This window comes from Lissotriton helveticus, chromosome 6, assembly GCF_964261635.1.
Source record: "Lissotriton helveticus chromosome 6, aLisHel1.1, whole genome shotgun sequence".
Lineage (NCBI taxonomy): Eukaryota > Metazoa > Chordata > Amphibia > Caudata > Salamandridae > Lissotriton > Lissotriton helveticus.
The window spans coordinates 179,100,064-179,120,341 of NC_136067.1; the positions used below are offsets into that span (position 1 = coordinate 179,100,064).

At 44.7% G+C, this 20,278-nt stretch overlaps 1 pseudogene; it reads right to left on the bottom strand.

The window, feature by feature from the left end:
• LOC144762217 (uncharacterized) overlaps positions 1–20,003 on the bottom strand; it is a 79,729-nt pseudogene extending 59,726 nt beyond the window's left edge.
• Between the last annotated feature and the right edge of the window lie 275 nt (positions 20,004–20,278).

Below are 20,278 nucleotides of genomic sequence, written 5' to 3' on the forward strand. Positions count from 1 at the left end.
AGATTTTTTCTTCGTCGGAGTATTCCCTACGCCATTTCCTTTTCGCTTGCTTACAGCCCAGTTTCAGGTTTCTCAGTTTTTCATTAAACCTTGGGGCTGACGGTCTACCTAATTTTTTATGACTTTTAACCGGGGCAATTTGGTCCAGCCTAGTGTTTATTTGTTCACAAAATGTTACAAAATTCTCTTCCACCTGCTTATTTATATCACAACCCTTGTTAATCAGAAATATTGGAGATATCATTGCCTTTTTCAGGAGTCCCTTTCAATCCCTACTTTGAAAGTTCGTGACTTCCCTAAAGGTCGGTTTATTCATCCTATGGTTATATATCTGAAAAACAATCAGATGATGGTCCGACCAACACACCGGTAAGACGTCTACTGTTCCCATTGTCTGCTCATCGGAGAACACTAGGTCCAGTATGTGTCCCCCCTTATGTGTAGGCTCAGTAACCCATTGTTGTCGGTTTAAATTTCCACAGGATTGAATAAGATTATGATATCCCGCATCTAAATTCCCATTAGGCCACAAATTAAAGTCCCCCAAAATGAGCAGTCTGGAGTGGGTCGATGCCACATTGCTCAGGACTTCAATTAATCCCTGTTGTAATTGAGGATTGGCTGTTCCAGGAGTTCTATAAGAGACTGCACCGGTCAGTACTTGTCCTTTATAAAGAATCCCAAAAGTTCAATGCCCTCTAGCTCATCAATATTAAAAGGAGCAAAGTCCCATATTTATTTAAAAATGACCCCCATACCACCTCCTCTGCCACTGGGTTGAGGCTTATGGAAGACTTTATATTCAGGTGGGCAAGCCAATCCCGGTACCACCTTAAATCCAGGGTGTGTCCACGTTTCAGTCAGGAACAACACATCTAATTCATACCTTTCTATTAACAATTGAGTTTCAAGGTGGTGCTTAGGCAGAGAACATTAGTCAACCCCCATCTGAGGCTACCTCTTCTTGCAAAATCAGATTCAAACCCTGCAGTCTCCTCTAGCTTAAACCTGCCCCTCCTACTCCCTGATAACCCAATCTCACGCAGCTCAGCTGTTCCGTGGTATAATACTACCTCATATTTCCAATAGCGGCTTTCTCCAAATGGGCAGCATGGCTGGTGCTGTGCATGGTCGGTGCGTGGACGGGTGCAGAGAGAGGCTTGCCTTTGGTGCACCGGCGGCGTAGGCGCTGCGCAGCCACGCCTGCGTGTCACTTTTATGGGTGAGGAGTGGGGTAAAGCTAGAGCGTTGACCTCTGAATAAAGCGGGTCTGCTCTGACAGACGGACACCGCAAGGTCAAAAGGGTACTTTGGTGTTTTTTAAAGTCCAATATATACAAACAGTATTTAAAACAATTAAAGATAACTTTCTTCAACTTCATGAATTTAAGTGCGAACGTATAGAGTATATCATGCTGTGAGGGTAGGAGTGTTTTCCAATAGTATGTTTTTAGCCCATTGATGTTAAGAATAAAGTAGAGGACAGAGTAATGTACAAGGGGCTGCTCCCTAAAATGTGGCTACTATAACTTAGTGTTGTTGAAGTAAGGTACTGTAAAAAAAAATGCTATTTGCTTACAAGAGAATTTCAGGGTGCAGTCGGCATTAATTCATTATTGTGATTTCTAGCGAGAGCTCACGTCATCACACACCACAAAACATACACACAGATACAGATTGGGGCTTTTGGATCGCCCCTCTCAGTGTTTGGCTAGTGTAGTTCAGCTGGTTTTAGGCCCTGGCTTTAGGAGATGTCAATCACCCCACAGCATTTTACAGAGATAACATTTTTTTTAATTGTTCCACATAAATATACCATTTTGTTACTCCCCCAGAGCTCCTGCACCCTGTTTGTGCCCCTTTCAACCTTCCTACTCGTCCATTACTCTACACTGTGTTATCCTCTCTGTCCATTTCGTGCTGTTTTACATTTATCTTCTTGAGGGCCCAGCATTTGAAAAGTGCTATTAGTTCCCTGCAGTTTCATGTTTCCCCGCACTTTTTAAAAATGCTGATTTTATTGTTCTAACATGAGTGGTAATTTTGGAATGGTAAAGAAAAATTGAAAATGGCTGCAGTGTGTCAAAACACGTGTTGCAATGGATATGTGTGTAATTGCTGCATCACATTTATGTGTAGAGTCTGGAACTCCCTTCCGTTATAGAGTCATATCAATCTATTAACTGTTACTTTCAGGAAGGAATTGAAAACAATTTTGATAAACAGTTTCCACCCACGGTGAACCTCCTTCCCCTATGTGGCCATCCAGATCTGTCTGTCACCTTGGTATCCCAGGTGTCTTGACAAAAAGACAGAGAAAGACTATTCTGAGCCAGTCTACCTGAATCCACGTCAACAGATTGAGTTGTAGAATTTGAAATGGGTGACACCCCCCTCATATCGACTTTTTCTTAGGAGCTTAAGGCCATAGGTACAAGGCATTCTTGAGGTCAGAAACAGCCTGATATGCAGAATCGGGCTGTTTTCGAATACAAAAATGCTTTTTCATATGTACAAAGGGCAAATTGTGATTTAGTAACATGTTAATGAATTGAAATATGTGTTTAGCTATTTGGTATTTGGAAGGGGCGTGTTTAGGGCGTTCCTTCCAAATACAGAATTGCAGTGGTAAGTATGAATGTTTTGAGACCAAGTTTTGGTCTCAAAACATTCATATTTCACAAACCCCTCAAATGAGGTGGTAACCATTCACAAATGTGTAAGGTCCTGTGGTATCTCCAATTAAAACCATTAGTCCAGTCCACACCAACTTACTTAAAGGACACAAAAAGTCTGTTGCGTCTGCTAGCAGAGATCACCTTCCCTGAAAACTCAATCACTCTGGTAACTTTAGATGTGGAAAGCCTCTACACAAGCATTCCACAGGACGACACAATCAAGGTCCTCACTAAGGTACTGGATTCAACCAACTGGGAATTCCAGACACCAAAAAAATTCATTATTGAGTGTGCCACTCTAGCACTGAAAGAGAATTTTTTCTCGTTCAAAGACCAACTGTACCTCCAATGCTCTGGGACATCCATGGGCAGTACATTCGCGCCGAGCGTGGCAGGGTTGTATGTGGCAGACTTTGAAGCTAAACATATCTTACCACCCACTGCACCCTTTTTTTCGTCAATGTTATTGTGGAAACGCTACATTGACGACATTCTGCTCATCTGGAAAGGCAGTGATAATGATCTGGAAAATTTCCTCACATGGATCAACACTCTAGACCACAACCTAAGATTCACTAACACCAAAAGCAGAAGAGAAATTGTGTTCTTAGATGTGGTCATCTCAATCAGTGGAACGACACTCGCCACCAAAACCCACAATAAACCAACAGCAAAGAACAACCTCCTGGAATTTAACAGTTTCCATCCGCGTCCGCTAAAGGAAAACCTCCCTTATGGGCAGTACCTGAGGCTACGAAGGAACTGCAGCACGACCACAGATTTCAAAGTCCAATCAGCCAACCTGACGGAAAAACTAAAAAGTAGAGGCTACCCTATAACCACCCTTAACAAAGGATTTAAAAGAGCTAAAAATCAGCCAAGGGAGGCACTTCTGGAAGAAAGGACTAACAAACCAGACCAGATCCCACTTACATGTGTTACCACGTACAGCAGTCTCTCAAACATTTTGAAAAAGAGCGTAAACAAACATTGGAACATTGTAAAAACCCTTAAAAAGGACTGGGAAAAACCCCTGTTCTCTTTCAAAAAGGGACGCAGCTTGAGAGACGCCTTGGTACACACACGCCCAAAAGAGAAACCACAAACCATGACACCATCAGTGACAACAACATGGGGTCTCCCCAAAATTACCGGACACTACCCATGTTCGGATTGCAGTGTGTGCCACCTAACACAAGCTACCAAAACATTGGCTCTAGAAGAAGGGAAAATATGGACCCAACGTGGACATACCAATTGTAACTCGAACAATGTGATCTACCTGATCACCTGTTCTTGCCAGCTCCGATACATAGGTATGACCACCAGAAAAGTGAAACAACGGATCTGCGAGCACCGCAGCAACATAAGGTGCAAAAAAGTAACAACAAAATTGAGTCGCCACTTCCTAGAAAAAAACCACACCACCAACGATATGAGGTGGACTGTGATTGAAGCTATCGAAGGTACCAGGAATGTACAAAACAGACTGTTTGAAAAAGAACAGCGTTGGGTATACCGTCTGGGGACAAATACCAACGGCCTCAATGACGATATCCCCTGGAACACAGTCCTATCGTGAACTCCCGTACTACCGGCCTTGGTGTCTTCCAATGAGATATACTGGGTGATCTGAATTAATATACCATCAAATATTAAATAATTGCCACATTTTTCATATCCTATGCACATTGAGCATAAAGATATCAAAGTGGAACTATGTCCGTCTACTAAACATTAATGTTTGACATTTAACTACTGTTTGTGAATTTCTAATACTATATACTAGTATTTACCGCATTTTTCACATCCTGTGCACATTGAAAAAGACACCAAAGGGGATTTATGTCCGTCAACAAAACTTTAATGGTTGAAATGAATAAACTGTATGTGCATTTCTACTAGAATATGACTCATGTGTCCCTTACATCATCGCAGCACAAATACTTCTGATTAGTTGGCATTTATTCACCAATACTCAAACTACCACTCATTAGAGAGGATCGCCTTAGCAACCATTAGCGCGTCCAAATTCCCCTTCACGTATGGCTCGAAGATAGGCTCGCGACTCCAAGCCTCACTCTGAAATGAAGCGCACCGCGCCCAGGTGGGCGTGTGCGCTCCAGGCCTCGCTCTGGACGAGACACGCCCAACCAGGAAACGGGCGCGCAAACAAGAAACAAAGTGCTTTTAATCGCATTTACCGGCCCCGCTCTCTATCGTCGGGGTCCGGTTTAGAGGCTTCTTGCAGGTTTAGAAGCGGATTGCGAACGCTGAGGGCGTGAGTCTGCATCTCCGGCGGAACGACTTTTTGCGATCACCACGAGCTAAGTAACTGTATGCTTGGGTCATTCTGACATTTAACTCTTTCACTCCGTAGGATGTGCCAGGCGCGCTCCAATCCTCCTCCCGAGACCCATGGTGCTAGTAGCGCCCCATTTTAAAGTGAGATTTTCTCCATACTTACCAGCTTAGGGGGGTCACCGACCACCTGGTCAAATTGATCCCTGCTCATGGAGAATTCACATCGTGTTTTTACTTCCCCTGCTACAATAGTAGCTTTTAAATAAAACCCACCTTTAGCACTCCACCTCCTAGCGTATACAATATCCCTAAGGGCTACTTGGATGGTGCATAAGATATCATTTATTGTGTGCACACAAAAGCTTGTCACCATCTTAGGAGCACTATGATAAGTGTATTCTGGCATATACTAATTGTATGTTTGTCTGTATCTGTTTGTCCGTATACTTTCTCTTACAGGTGCTGACACACCCCTGAATTTTGGGGCTTTTTTAGAATGAGCAATTGCTCTTCTAATTTTTAAGCACTTTTTCACCCTTTTTTCTTTTTCACTTTCACGCCCCCAGGTCAGGGTGGACTATTAGAGTGTCCATACCGCCGGGGTATAGTCCTGAAGAATGCCTTGGTGAATACATACCACAAGTACGGCAGAAACATGTTGACTGATTAATTTTAAATGCGTGGTATTTAGCTGAATTTATCCCAACTCGTAATAACCTTGGCACGTAAATTCAGACACATAAAACCACCCACACGTGTCTTAGGGATCACTCATTAAAATGTTTTTTTGATACCCTGTTAGGCACTTTTAAATTTCTAATTTTCACATCACGTCCTCCCCACACGACCAGCTCCGCAGTCTTTCTGGCGTCGTAGCACACCGAAGAGGCACTCGGTCTCTTCGGTGGGGCCCGATGATGAAGCATGACACTGACCAGGTCGGTGTGTGAGGGCTTTCCTACTCAATCGGAGTGACTGTGTACAAACAAAAAAACCCACTTATCTCCTTGCTCCATATTCCTGGCAGCCTGATGACTGACCAGACCTCTCTTTTCTTGTTGTTTGGTATCTCCAATTAAGACACATAGGGGTCGATTCCGATCCGGTAAAATGCGCTCCGAATCGTCGTACTGAGAGTTTTTTCCCCATACGAATCGTACCCGTAGACGTCCCGTACGTACGACGAAGTACGATCCGTACCAGGTGCCAAACTCCGTACGAGTCGTACAGGACTCCGTACGACTCAGATCTCCGTACGAGTTTCACTCGGAACCGGCTGTACGCGACATCACTACGGTTCGAGGCTGGTTTTTACGACCCAGCAAGTGCGATTTGTGTCGGGTACGCGCCGTACGACCCTTTTCCTACGGGAGCCGAAAACAGTCATAAACGCAGAGTTCGCGCCGAAACAGGTACGGAACGCCCCCCCCGGGTACGGCACGTACCCCCCATGATCGCAGGGGTTCGTGCCGTACCCCTGTGATCATGCGGGGTACGTGCCGTACACCCAGCGTACATGGGGTACGCACCGTACCCCATGTACGGTGGGTGTACGGCACGTACCCCATGTACGCTGGGTGTACGGCACGTACCCCGCATGATCACAGGGGTACGGCGCGTACCCCTGCGATCATGGGGGGTACGCGCCATACGGTGTGTAGGTGATCGTGCGCTTTTCCGTACGAATCGACGTGTACCGTACGAATCGCGCCCGGGTCGGCCGATCGGGATCGGAATCGTCCGGTCGTACGGCGTCCGTACGAGTCGTACGGAAACGGCTCCGGATACGATTCGTACGGACGGGGATTTTACCGGATCGGAATCGACCCCATAGAGTAGGAGTGTAGAGAAGTAAATGAGCTTTGTTCCAATGTAAGGACTTCAGCCTCCAACCAACTGTCTCTCCTCTCCAGCTCTCACAGTCTACCAACCATAGAACACTGACCCCCAATCACATCAGCAAGAGCCAGATAACACACATCCTCCCCCAAAGACAACCCACAAATAAACACAGAAAATACTACATAGGTCAAAGGAAAAGGAATAGCACATTGCCACAGATGACAGAACAAGACAAGATCATAACTAAATGGTTATACTAACCCCAAAACACATATTCACCTTAGTTAACTACAGCAAAATGTTTCAGATTCCAGATGCATCCATCTTTAAATTTTAAAGCATTTTGAAATAACTGTACCTGCAGGTGGAGATTTGGTTGTAGTGAAATTTCCTATCAACTGCCATAACCATTCTAAATTCATCAAGCCTCTCAAAGTTGTTAAATTGTTTCAAAATGCTGTAAAGTTAAAAGATTAAGCGCTCAGAATTTGCACTACAATGGAGACTGGGAGCCTGTGCCTGCACTCCTACCCAGCAACGCAGCTGTGGTTGGAGAATGCTTCCCTGCACATGACGCGTTGGCCGGCCTAAGACAGCCAGCCAAACCCTCATGCACTTTGAAAGCAGTGCACTTACCACTCCTCTCAGTGCCTCTCACCCTACTGGCTCCGCCCCAAGACTGGGCAGGAAAGGAAAATAAAATGATAATAAAACGTGTTTATTATAGTTGTATTTTTCCTTTCCTGCCATTTTAAGGCAAGGGAGGAGCCGCCGCTACCCCTTTGCGTAAGTCATACGTTTGTTTCCATTTAACTTTTTTGTCTTTCTCCCTCAATGCACAATCATCGGAGATCTTGTCAACCATTCAAATGTATTCTGTCCAGTATTATTCTTCATCCAAAAGGGACAGACTATAGTATTAACCTGCCTCCTGTGAAACAATTCAAAAGGAGTTTGTTTGTTGTAGCATGCAGAGTGAACTTATAAGCTTCACTCTTGCTCCATAATTCTTCCTTCCTATCTTTCCCACACAGTTTCGCCAGTTGCAAGCTCTCTTTCAAAGTTCCATTGAATTTCTCCCTCATACCATTGATTTAGGGAGCATAGTGGAGTGGTGTGGCTCACTGGTTAGAGGCGGCGGACCCAGAAGCAGAGAACGGCCCGGGACCAGGGTTCAATTTTCGACGCAGCAGGGTCGTGGACCAGGGTCAGCGGACTTGATAATTCTCGGCTCGCTGCCTACTCTAACCAGGGATCACTTCGGCAACTCTGGGCATTAGCTTGTCTCATCTCTACAACGGTCCCCCACATTCGCCGGGGATGCCTGGTTTCACCTTGGAGATACCCAGTAGGGACCATCTCACAGGGATAGCCAGGACGGGTTCCCCAGCGGTCTACAGCGCCACGACGCCTCAGGGCAACAGTGCGCTTTACAAGACACATACATTTACATTTACATTTACATAGAGTGAACATTTCTTGTAGAAAATACCCCTCTCACTCAAGAACCTTTCCATAGCATGCGATGTAAGTTGAATTCCATTGTCAGTGAGGATGGCCCCTGGATTACTCTCTCTGCTGAAAAGTTTCTCTAAAAAGTTAACTACGGATACAAAGGTAATTTCTGACAAAAATACTATTCAGCTCATCTAAAGAGCATATCTATTAGTATGGGTAAATAAATAGACCTGGATCCCACACTTATAGGCCCCAAAATATCAAGGGCAATCTCCTCCCATGGTACTAATGGAACATCTCTATCAACCATGGGGGAAGTTCTCACTTTCTTGCTTTTGTTGCTAAAAGAACATTCAATACATTCTCTTACAATTCGTTCAATCTGTACATCTATCCCCAACCACCAATAATCACTTCTCAACCCTTCTTTTGTTTTACTCATCCCAAGATGTCCAATATGCACTAAATGTATTAATCATCTCCCCAATACTTGTGGAGGTACCAACTTTCAGTTTCTCATGATTAACCCATTGTTTACAGACAGTTCATCACATACATTGCAAAAAGCTTTCTCACCAATTGGATGAACGCTGGGCTACTCCATTAAGGATTTTCTTTTGCACACTAGACTGCCCTGTTCTTACTCAACTCCTCGAACTATTTAGTTTCTGAAATACACCCTTCTGTGTCTTTACAAACATTGATGTCTTCTTCCACCTACTAATGCTCAAGGGAAACATCCTTTACAACGCAACTTTTACCACGCAGTGCCTTTATGACGCAACTTTTACAACGCAAACCATTACAACGCATTGCGCTGGGGGGCGCTCTAGGATAGGGAATACGTTTAATTTACTATCCAACACCTTCCCTAGTGTCCACGGGGACTGGAGTTGGAATAGTAAATTAAACTATTCACTATCCAGCACCCCAAAGCGCTATGCGTTGTAAAGGTTTTCGTTGTAAAAACCGCGTTGTAAAGGCATGCGTTGTAAAAGTATGCGTTGTAACGTCATACATCCAATGCTCAACCTTGCTATTACTACCATCTGATGTCACCAATCTCAAAAGGCAGTCTGTTGCTTTAGTTGAAACTCCTGGCACATACCTCACATTAAATTAGAAGTCTTGCAATAACACAAATCCACTTCCAAATGTAACTGGATATGGAATCAAATCCTTTTTTTTTCAAATATTTTATGAAGGGTTTTGTGATCAGTATACACAATAAATCTCTACCCCCAAAAACACTTCTTAAACTTTCTTACAGCCCGTACTGCCAGACCCTCCTTTTCAATAGTAGAATATCTTGACTCTGACCCTCTGTGCACCCTGGAGGCAAAAGCTATGATGACTGTACCAATCACCATGTACCTGCATCAACACTGCCCCTACATCCATATTTCACTGGCATCAGTAGAGACTGAGCATAGTAAGCCTGGGATAAAGCTACTCAAATTTTGAGCTTCCTTCAAACTTGCTTTCATGTCCGAAAATTCCTCATCACATTGTTCACTCCAATCAGAGTACACGCCCTTTCTCAACAGCCCCCTCGAAGCACAAGTCCTACTTGCAAAATCCGGCTCTAAAAAACTATTCCTAAAAATGTGTGTACATCTTTCTTCCTTTCAGGCCTTCCATAAATTTAGTGTGGCAATCACAAGATCATCCTTAGGCTTAACCCCCTGACCGAAATGATTCGTCCCAAATACTTTATTTCCTCCTCGATGAACTTGCATTTCTTAGCCTTGAGTGAGACAACACTCTCACTCAAAATATCTGGCATTATCTTGGCTCTAACCAAATGTTGCTCTTTGTCATATCAAAATATAACAATATCATTGAGAAAGAATAGGACTTCTTCCATACTGCCAAGCATTCTCGTTATCACCTCTGATACACAGCAGCAATGGAACAGACCCCCAAAAGTCATGCGATTGAATCTTTAGATACCGAAACCATTATAAATTAAGTGAAATCCTTAGAACGATCTGTGAGTGTGACCTGAATATATGCCGAGGTGAGATCCATGGTGGTGAACTACCTAACACCAGAAAGATTTCCCACCGTTTGTGTTATGTTGGGAAGAGTACATTTGTCCTCCACTCCTCTCTTAGTGAGTGCCCTCAAATCAATGCACAAACTAATTTCATTATTGGGCGTGCACACTACCACAGTGCGAACCAGCCACTCGTTGCTTCCACCTCTTCAATGATCCCTTCATCACATAGTCTATCCAATTCCTGTTTGACCTCTACCCTAACACTACAGGGAATGTTCCTCGCTTTGCATGGAAAAGGAACAGCATCCGCCTTAAACTTTATATCATGCAAGAAATTCTTCAAACATTCTATGTTCGGTGAAAAGAGAGAGGGAAACTGTCACCAGAACCTTAGGAAACTTGTTGACACAGTTACTTTGGACTTGGACTTGGGGATTGACACTGGGGTTTATTATTATGCCCAATAACTTCTGATTGGCCAATTAGGACAGTATCTCCTACCACAGGGATGTACATATTGTCTTCTGCCTCTTTCCCTTTAAAACTGAAATGTCCTTCAAAGTAACCCACCAACTTTATGGGCTTAACTCCATAAGCATGAGGCTTACAATCCGGCTCCAACATCTCAACTTTTTCCTGAAAGTATTTATCAAACATGACATCTGATATTAAAGTCAGACGTGCACCAGAATTCATCATCATATCTACAACAATGTCATTTACCAAAACGTTGTTAGTGGGATCACCATCATCATCATTCACCCCATTGATAGCATCTGAAATTTGTAACAGAAATGTTTCACTCACAGCACTTAATTGATTCTACCTTTGGTCGTTATCCACAGCTTTAGGCTAGACACCACACTTACAACACTTAGCTTAATGTACTTTCCCCCCACACACATTGCATTCACACTTGATAGCAGGACAATCCGTACTGTTGGCCTAGTGTACCACATTACCACATCGGAAGGATCCCCCTTTATAGCTTTGCAAGCATGTGTTTCTAGATAATTGTGTGGACTGAAAACTAACAGCATTAACAGTCTGCAACTCCTATTTCTTTGAAGAAGACTGATGTAATTCAGCAACACTGCACATGCCTGAGAATGCTCAATTTGTTTGGCTATAAGCAACACCTCACTGAGTTTAAGATTTCTCTTCAAACACAAATAGTTTCTCACTTTATCACTTATGCACCACAACATAAACTGATCTCTTATCCGCTCTTGAGTATTGCTACCAAAATTGCAAGTGGAGTCTAACTGCCTCGGGGTAGTTACCTAATCCTCTACTGATTCATCAGACTGCTGTGCACGCATACTAAACTGATATATTTCTAATATTATAGACACTTTAGATAGGTCATGCTTGTTGAACTTTTACATGCACATTTCATATTCATCTATAGTGGACGCGGCATCACTTCCTTCTTTATCAGATACATCAGGGATATGTTCAGAAAACTCCTGCCCTTCAAATCCAGGACATTGCAGAGCAAGGAAGCCTTCTTTTTTGCAGAAACGTTTGTGCCTCATACTTTTAAATAATTATTAAACACCTTTTTTCCACTTGGATCATTTTAGCAATGGTTCACCAGGCATTCAATCAATCAATCATAGACATTTATAGAGCGCACTACTTACCCGGAGGGTCTCAAGGCGCTTGGGGGGGGGGGTGCTGCTACTGCTCGAACAGCCAGGTCTTGAGCTTTTTCCTGAAGGAGAGGTGGTCTTGGGTCAGGCGCAGGTCGGTCGGGAGGGAGTTCCAGGTCTTGGCGGCCAAGTAGGAAAAGGACCTTCCTCCTGTTGTCGTTCTTCGGATGCGGGGGACGGCGGCGAGGGCGTGACTGGTTGATCGGAGATGGCGTTTGGGAGCGTAGAAGTTGATGCGGTTGTTGAGGTAGCTCGGGCCTTGATCGTGTAGGGCTTTGTGTGCGTGGGTGAGGAGACGGAAGGTGATTCTCTTGTTGATGGGGAGCCAATGCAGGTCTCTCAGATGTCCGGAGATGTGGCTGTGTCGTGGGATGTCGAGGATGAGTCTGGCTGAGGTGTTCTGGATCCGCTGGAGTCTCTTCTGGAGCTTGGCGGTGGTTCCGGCGTAGAGGGCGTTGCCGTAGTCCAGTCGGCTGGTGACAAGGGCCTGGGTGATCGTCTTCCTGGTCTCGGTGGGGATCCACCGGAAGATCTTCCGTAGCATGCGCAGGATGTTGAAGCACGACGAGGAGACGGCGTTGACTTGTCTGGTCATGGAGAGGGAGGAGTCCAGGATGAAGCCCAGGTTGCGTGCGTGGTCTGTTGGTTTGGGAGCGGTGCCCAGGGCGGGGGGCCACCAGGAGTCGTCCCAGGCGGAGGGCATTGGTACCAAGAATGGAGGAGGAAAGATATTCTGCATAGTATGATAACACAAGAGCAAAATTAAATGTTGGTAAAGCAAATAACAAAAACTAAAAGCAACACCCAAACACCAGTATCCTATATGATACTCGAGTATTCCAAGTGTTCACTTTGGTACAATAGCTGAAATAAAAATAGGCAAAAAAAAGAATAAGGTTGTAGATGCAAATGTGACCAGTAGATGGCAGTCGAATCACATGACTTTCAAATACAAATGAAGAAGTGATGAAGGAAAACTTCCCCAGCAATCAGGATGACAATAAAGCACCACCTCAAGAGAGTTTTCATACGAAGTCGGTGAGTAGTAAGGTACCATACATATAGTTACTTCATTTTCTTTCCCGTACAAGTCAGTGGAAGAAAAAAGTGAGTGCCACGTGAATGTTGAAGCAAGATGCACCCAGTGATGCTGCAGCAGGGCTCACAGAGAGACTAGGGATGTCCTAAAGCTGTCAACGCCCGTGCGTCACGCAGCATGGCTCGCGGTGCAGAAGGAGATGCAGATGCAAGCGAGAAAATTCAGCTGTGGGTGTGGGCTTTTTTGCGGTGCAGGTAGAGCAGAGGAAGCACGCGCGAAAAGTCAGCTGTGCCCATGGCCTGCTCGCATTAGAGTTCAAGCGTGTAACAGTTGGGCCCCTGGCTGCACTCGCGGCAGGGCCCTCAATACAGTTGTGGCCAGCGGGTACGCGTCTGCCTGTCAAATAGACTGAAAGGAGTTAAACATCCCAGAAGTCCAGCGCATTCCACTACAGAGGAGGCGTAATAGTGGAAGGAGATGTATTAAATAATACAGTACCTCTGCCCAGGAGGCACAAACATGAAAATGTGTCATAAATCGACGAGAGTAGGGGTTAAAGTCCTCAACAGTGTAGGCTCACCAGGCAGTCGTCGCCAAATTGTGGCATCCCCAAATAAGAAACGCATAGTAGGAGTGTAAATCAGCTTTATTCCAGCTTAAGGACTTCAGCTGCCAGCCACTGTCTCTCCTCTCCAGCCCCCACATTCTACCTACCGTAGAACATAGAACCCCCACTGACATAAGCAGAAGCCAGATACCACAGACCCCCGTCCCCTTTGTGAATGCTGAAATAAATATTTTTTACGAGCAGGCAGTGAGTGGTCCCACAGACCTCTACTTACTTTAAAAAAATTAAACTTAACGTTTCATTTTTTTTTTTTTTTTAAGCATCTCTTTATCCTTTAAGTAAAATTGGCTGCTTTTTAAAAAAAAATTGCTTTAGAATAAAGCAATCACAGACTTGGTGGTCGCCTGACCCCAGCAGGCCCCTGTATTAGCTGCAGTTCCTAATGGATCACAAACTGCGACCTACTTCATTAATATTCATGAGGTAGGCGATGTGTAATCCCATTAGGAATCGGAATGTAGCAATTCATTCTTTTGTACATAAGTTGGGGTACACGTTTGGTTTCCTAGTGTTATCCTAGACGAACAACACTCAAATGATTGTGGTAGAAGATACTTTTAGACAGTGAGTGTATGAATGGGATCAGCGTTTTGATGGATAATAATTGTTTAAAAATGAATGCTGAAAAAACTGAGATCCTGGTTTTGGGGGCTCGCACATAGAGTGGTACAGGTTATGGTGGCCGGAGACCTGTGGTCCTTTGTCCTCCCCAGTTGAATCAGTAAAAACGTGGGGTTATTTTTGACAACTCACTTAATTTTGACTACCAGGTCAGTCAGACCGCCATCATTTGTTTATTTATCACTAGCTCACCCGTCGCGCGTTGCTGCGATCCATGAAGAAAGGAAATTCAAGGAAACTCGTTATGATAACATTCATTTTACATTGTGTCATTTTTTTTAAAAACGTATTCATTTTAATATGGAAAAAATTTCAAAGTTTCGTTTTAATTCTATTTATTTATTCGAGTGCTTGTGGATACACGATTGTTTGTTTTTCCGTCTGGTGCGTACATCAGTATTCGAAAGATTATGAGGGCCCTCGGGGGCAGATCTTTTTAAAAAAATGATGCCAGAAACCTTCACGGGAGTGTACTCAACAACTTCCCAAAGTTTCCTGGCGATTTGATGAATGCTGTTTTAATTCTATTTATTTATTCGAGTTCTTGTGGATACACAATTTTTTGTTTTTCCGTCTTGTGCGTACATCAGTATTCGAAAGATTATGAGGGCCCTGGGAGGCCAATATTTCAAAACAATTTATGCCAGAAACCTTCGCGGGAGTGTACTCAACAACTTTCCTAAGCTTTATGGTGATCGGATGAATGGTGTTTTAATTCTATTTATTTATCCGAGAGCTTGTGGATACACGAATTGTTGTTTTTCCGTTTGGTGCGTACATCAGTATTCTTAAGATTATTAGGGCACTGGGGGGCCGATATTTAAAAAAATGTTATGCCAGAAACCTTCGCGGGAGTGTACTCAACAACTTCCCAAAGTTTCATGGCGATCGGATGAATGGTGTAGTATTGCATAAAGGACAAACAGACAGACAGGCATACATTCGTTTTTATATGTTCAGTTCAGTTCAGTTCAAAGCTTTATTTCGATATGCACATATCATAAAAGCACATACAAAGTTTAAAAGAAACACCACAATTCATAAATCTTACATTTTGCAAGGTTGGTTACAGTAAAAATATTCATATTACAATAAAAAAATTAAGAGGCATATTAAACATTAGCAGCTTTGTAGAATTTAAAAATTTGATTAAAAACTAAGTCATCTCATAGGTTTTGCTCTAATTACCCATACCCAGCTCAGAAATTTGGCAACCCCACAGACTAAGCATGTGCTAGTGTCAGTCTTAAGTATTCTTAGAGCTACGGAATGATTCCTGGTTCCGAGCAATAGACATGCAGGTTTTAGCCATTTCTGTCTCAGTTTTGCATAGGCTGGGCATGCAAAAAAGACATGTGTGATGCTTTCATTGACGCCTTCACAAAATGGGCAGTCAGGTGGGGTTTGGTACGGGGGCTTCCACTTACAGGTGTAATCGTGTAAGGGTAGGTTTCCCAGCCTGAACTGGATAAACAACTATCTATCCCTAGATTTTTTGATGAAATCCAAGTAAGGCTCCAAGCGAGGTTTGGGTTTATGCTGTTTAAACTCTTCGGTCAGCCTTCCTTGGTTTAGGTCCCTTAGATCTTGCTCGTCCACCCAATTCCAGTAGACTCGCTTAATTTCAGGCTTAGATAAGGAAACTCCAAGCTCCCAATTGATTGGCAAACCAGTGTCGTTCAAAAGCTTCTTGATGTTACGGATCCAGCTGACTTTATGGGAGCCATTAAGATTCATAACCTCTATCAAACCGTCGAGGTACTTAGAGAGCTCAGGGGTCCGCCATAGCCTAGCCCAATATAAAAGAGGTCGTAGCCTGGCTAGGTCCCGAATGGAGCGGCGACCCAGATCGCTCAGTAATGGTTTGATGGGGGTGCCCATTGGAAGGGATACCAGCTCTCTAATGAACTTATTCTCGGAAGTGGTGAGGCCGCTAATGCATTCGAAGCCCCACAACTCTGCACCATAGAGGGCGCTGCCCACAGCCTTTGCAGCATATATATCCAGGGCAGGGGCAACGGGCTTAGAGGTGGACATACGATGTTCCCGCCCCAAAACACCAGCCACCCTTTTATGGTTCAGAAGCATTTTATCAATATGGGGCTGCCACTTCAAGTTTTGAGAGATTCTAATTCCCAGGTAGTCAAATTCTTTTACGAGCTCCAATGGTTCTCCATCAAGAAAGAGGGTGGACCTGGAAGACTTACTAGGATTGAAATAGAGGAGCTTAGTTTTCGAGGTGTTAATAACAAGGCCCCTAAGTTCACAAAACAAACTGAAGCAATTCAGCAACTTTTGCAGGCCCACGGGGGTTTTCGAAACCAACAAGGTGTCGTCTGCGAAAAGTAAGGTGGGCACTTTATCGCCCGCCAAAACCGGAGCGTCTGTGTCTATTTCAAGCAGAAAAGAGAACACACCATTCACACAAACAAAAAAAAAAGTGTTGGGGCTAACACGCACCCCTGTCTGACCCCTCGCTTCACAGGAATCCTATCGTTTTTTTGCCCTTGGGAGCCCCATCTAATACGGGCATAGGTACCATCATGCATGCGTGCCAAAAGGTTTAAGATTGGAGGCGGAATCCCCATCTCCTCTAATATAGTCCACAGGCGATCTCGGGGAACCAGGTCAAAGGCGGTCTTCAAGTCAATAAATGCCAAATAAAGACCCCCTTTGCCGATGGTGACCACCTTCCAGTGAAGGAGTAACAACCTGAACGCTTGGTCAGTTGTGCCTGTGGGTGCCCTGAAGCCAGCCTGGTAAGGGGAAATGATCTTGTGCTCCTCTGCCCACGAGTGGATCCTCTCAATGAGAAACCTGCCCACCAATTTCTGTCCAGCGTCTATTAGACTAATTGGACGGTAGTTGGCAGGGTTCTCCCTAGGGCCCTTCTTGTAGATGGGAATCACCTCGGCCGCCTTCCAAGAATTAGGGACCGGTGAGCCTGCCATCAATGCGTTTATTAGGGTGGCGAAATACGCTGCCCAACCATCGGGGTTAGCTTTAAAAAGGTCACCGGGCACACCGTCCTGTCCTGGGGCTTTGGCAGATACTATTTTGGCTATTGCAGCAAGAACCTCTTTATTATTAACTCTAGTTGGCGCGAGCCGCCCGGAACCATCAACCGGAGCACCGCTCAAATGCCCAGGGACACCGGGCAGGTCATTCCCACCATAGAGTTTGAAGAAGTGTTCAAACCATTCACTGTCCGTGATATGATTTGGAATTTGGTTCGAGCTGCACCCAGATGATTTTCTGACTAGTGACCAAAACAAGCTGCCATCCTTGTTTCTGCTTGCATCTCTAAGATTTTCCCAATGGGACTCTTCCCAAGCCCTTTTGGCGACTGTAATTGCCTTTCTATAAGACAATCTGGCCGAACGTACAGATACTGGATTAGAGGATTTGATGGCAGAGATTAAATCGGTTTTCCTCCTTCTACAATTACTATCAAACCAGTCCTGCGATGGCTTGGTAGTTGCCAGGCTCTTCTTTACTGGGACCGTAAACAACTTGTTAATCTGATCCATAGTGGCAGTATAGATGTTTTCTGCCTCTGCTGACCCAGCCACCTCATCACAAACTACAGATAGCCTTGCTGACTGCTCTGCGAGGATTCCATCCAGCTCACGCAGTCTGGCCTCATCCAGACAGAACTTAGGCCACTTGAGAAATCTGTTACAATTAGATGGAATAAGTTGCTTGGTTAATAGACCCCCGCTTTTTAAGGGTATGCACTCCCTTCTGTACCATGGGTCTAGCAATGTAAGGGACAAAGGATTATGGTCACTCTCCACCGATGGTATAATGACCATATCCACCACAGACTTCCAAGTCCTCCTATCTATCATTATGTAGTCAATCCTACTCTCACACAACACTCTATTGTAGGTATTAGCACCCTGAGCATCGGAGGTAGTACGGCCGTTGGCAGCTCTTAAACCTGTTTCAATCATTAAACCGTTCAATTGAATGACTACAGGAGACCATCTCCGCACGGGCTTGAGGGTTAGGGAGAAAAACCCTGCATATGCAGCGGTTCCAAACTCCATGTCTCCTAAAACATGCAAATGTCAAACCCATTAATGAAGTCAAGCCAATCTGGTAACAAAAGCTTGTTTCGCAGACCTGCCACATTCCATGAGACAATTTTAAGATTGCTAACATTATCCCTACCATGGGCTAAGACACTTGCAGTTTCACACAAAATTGGGTTGGCGTTGGTGTTTATAATGCCTGCAGGGTCCAGGGCTATGCCACTGGATTTTATACCTACTGTCAGTTGCACTGCAGGTAGCTCTAAGAGGTGTTCACCCTGGGGGGAAGGAGAAGTACTTATTTCACTTGCGGTAACATCTGGTCAATCGACTGGATCCAGACAGTCATAACGATTGTAGTGGAAGAAGCTATCAATGTTTACGGGGGGCATAGACCATTCTCCTTGTGCTACGCCCCTCCTGCGCCCAGGAACCATAGTCCATCCATCAGGTTGAGAAGAAAAATGGCCGGGGGGATAGAAGTAGGTTAGTGGGAGGGAATGGACAGTCGTACCTGTGCTAGGGTATCTCCAGTTGCAGATGAAATCAACAATTCTAGGTTTATTGAAATTAATCAAAATACAGTCTCCCCTTATGTTTTTAGCCAAATGTCCCACCCATGGAGTCCTACGGATCATAAGTATTTTACCCACTTGGTGCAAGGGCAAGGGTCTATTCACATTTAGCCAGTGTACGACCCTATTCCATAGCTTTGTAGGGCTTTCCCTTTCGTTTTTGCCCAGTTCTGGAGCCCCCGCTAAGACCACCACAAATGGGCAAACCTCTGGAGGTAAGTTTAAGATCTTTTTACCCGCAATAGGTTGGTTAATCAGTGCCCCCCCACCAGGCAAATTTTGTTCTGAGATTTTCTTGCGTTGACATGAGTTATTCACATTGAGAAGAGTTGTTTCTTTGTCAGTAGGGATAGCTACAGGAACAGATATAGCCGACTGGGCTGTACCTACACCCACTGACTCCTTGTTGGTAGCTGGAGTGGTAACTTTTTCCTTACGGGTTTTAGGCAATTTAGACAGTTTAGCGACTGAGGGCGAAATAACTCTGAGAGTGGGTTCAACAAGGCCCTTAACATCACGTTCAATCCTTTTTAGGTGGACCTCAATCTTGCTCAACCTCTCTTCTAGTGGAGCTAACAGGAGTTTAATGGTGTCATAGATAGTATTAGGCTCAACCTCCAACACCCTCTGTAGCTTTTCTTGGCTTGGTGACCCATCTAAAGCCTCTACTGCCCTGCTAGGCGGAATAGAGCCTGTTAAACCAAGAGGTGAATTAGCGACAGCTTGCTCCGCGATGGGTGGGTTTGCTTTCCTGCCCTTACGACCTTTGTTTCTCCTCCCGCCTGCATTATTAGGTAATTGGTGGGTCTTTTTAGGTATTGCCCCTGGGTCTTTCCCACACTGTTGCCTAGTATTATATACCTTTACTACATTGGGTACAGTAGGAAACATTTGAGGCGACAACAGCAATGATTCTGAGGCCGTGGACTGGCTACTAAGGGTAGTCTGTGACAAATTACAAAGGGGAAGCTGTGGAGTTGGGAGTTCTAGAATGGGGGAAGCACTTAGTCCACTATTGATAATCAGGTTATCAGGGGTCCGAGCGTCCGCAATTAGTCCCATAGAAGATCTTCTTGCAATAGCTAGTTCGTGCGAGACACGTTGCTCCATTATAGTAATCCCCTCATCAACAACACAGTTCATCTTTGTTATGAATTGGTCCATAGCTCCCGTAAACACTGCAGCACCTGCTCTCCCCTTAGCCTCTTTGGATGGCATGTCAAAGCTCCCAGTTTGTTACAGAGGGTTATATTGATAATGTACTCACTCGGATGTGCTGGATGGGAAATGGAAGGGGAGTGGCCCGACCCGGCCTCTCAGGTCTTGAATGGGCTTAAACGGGCCCGCCTTTGGCCCGGGCTTTGCCCGGGCGCTCCCGCGCGCGACTCGCGGGGGCTTTTAACGCGCCTCCGGGCGCTCTGGTGGCGTCACTCTCGCGC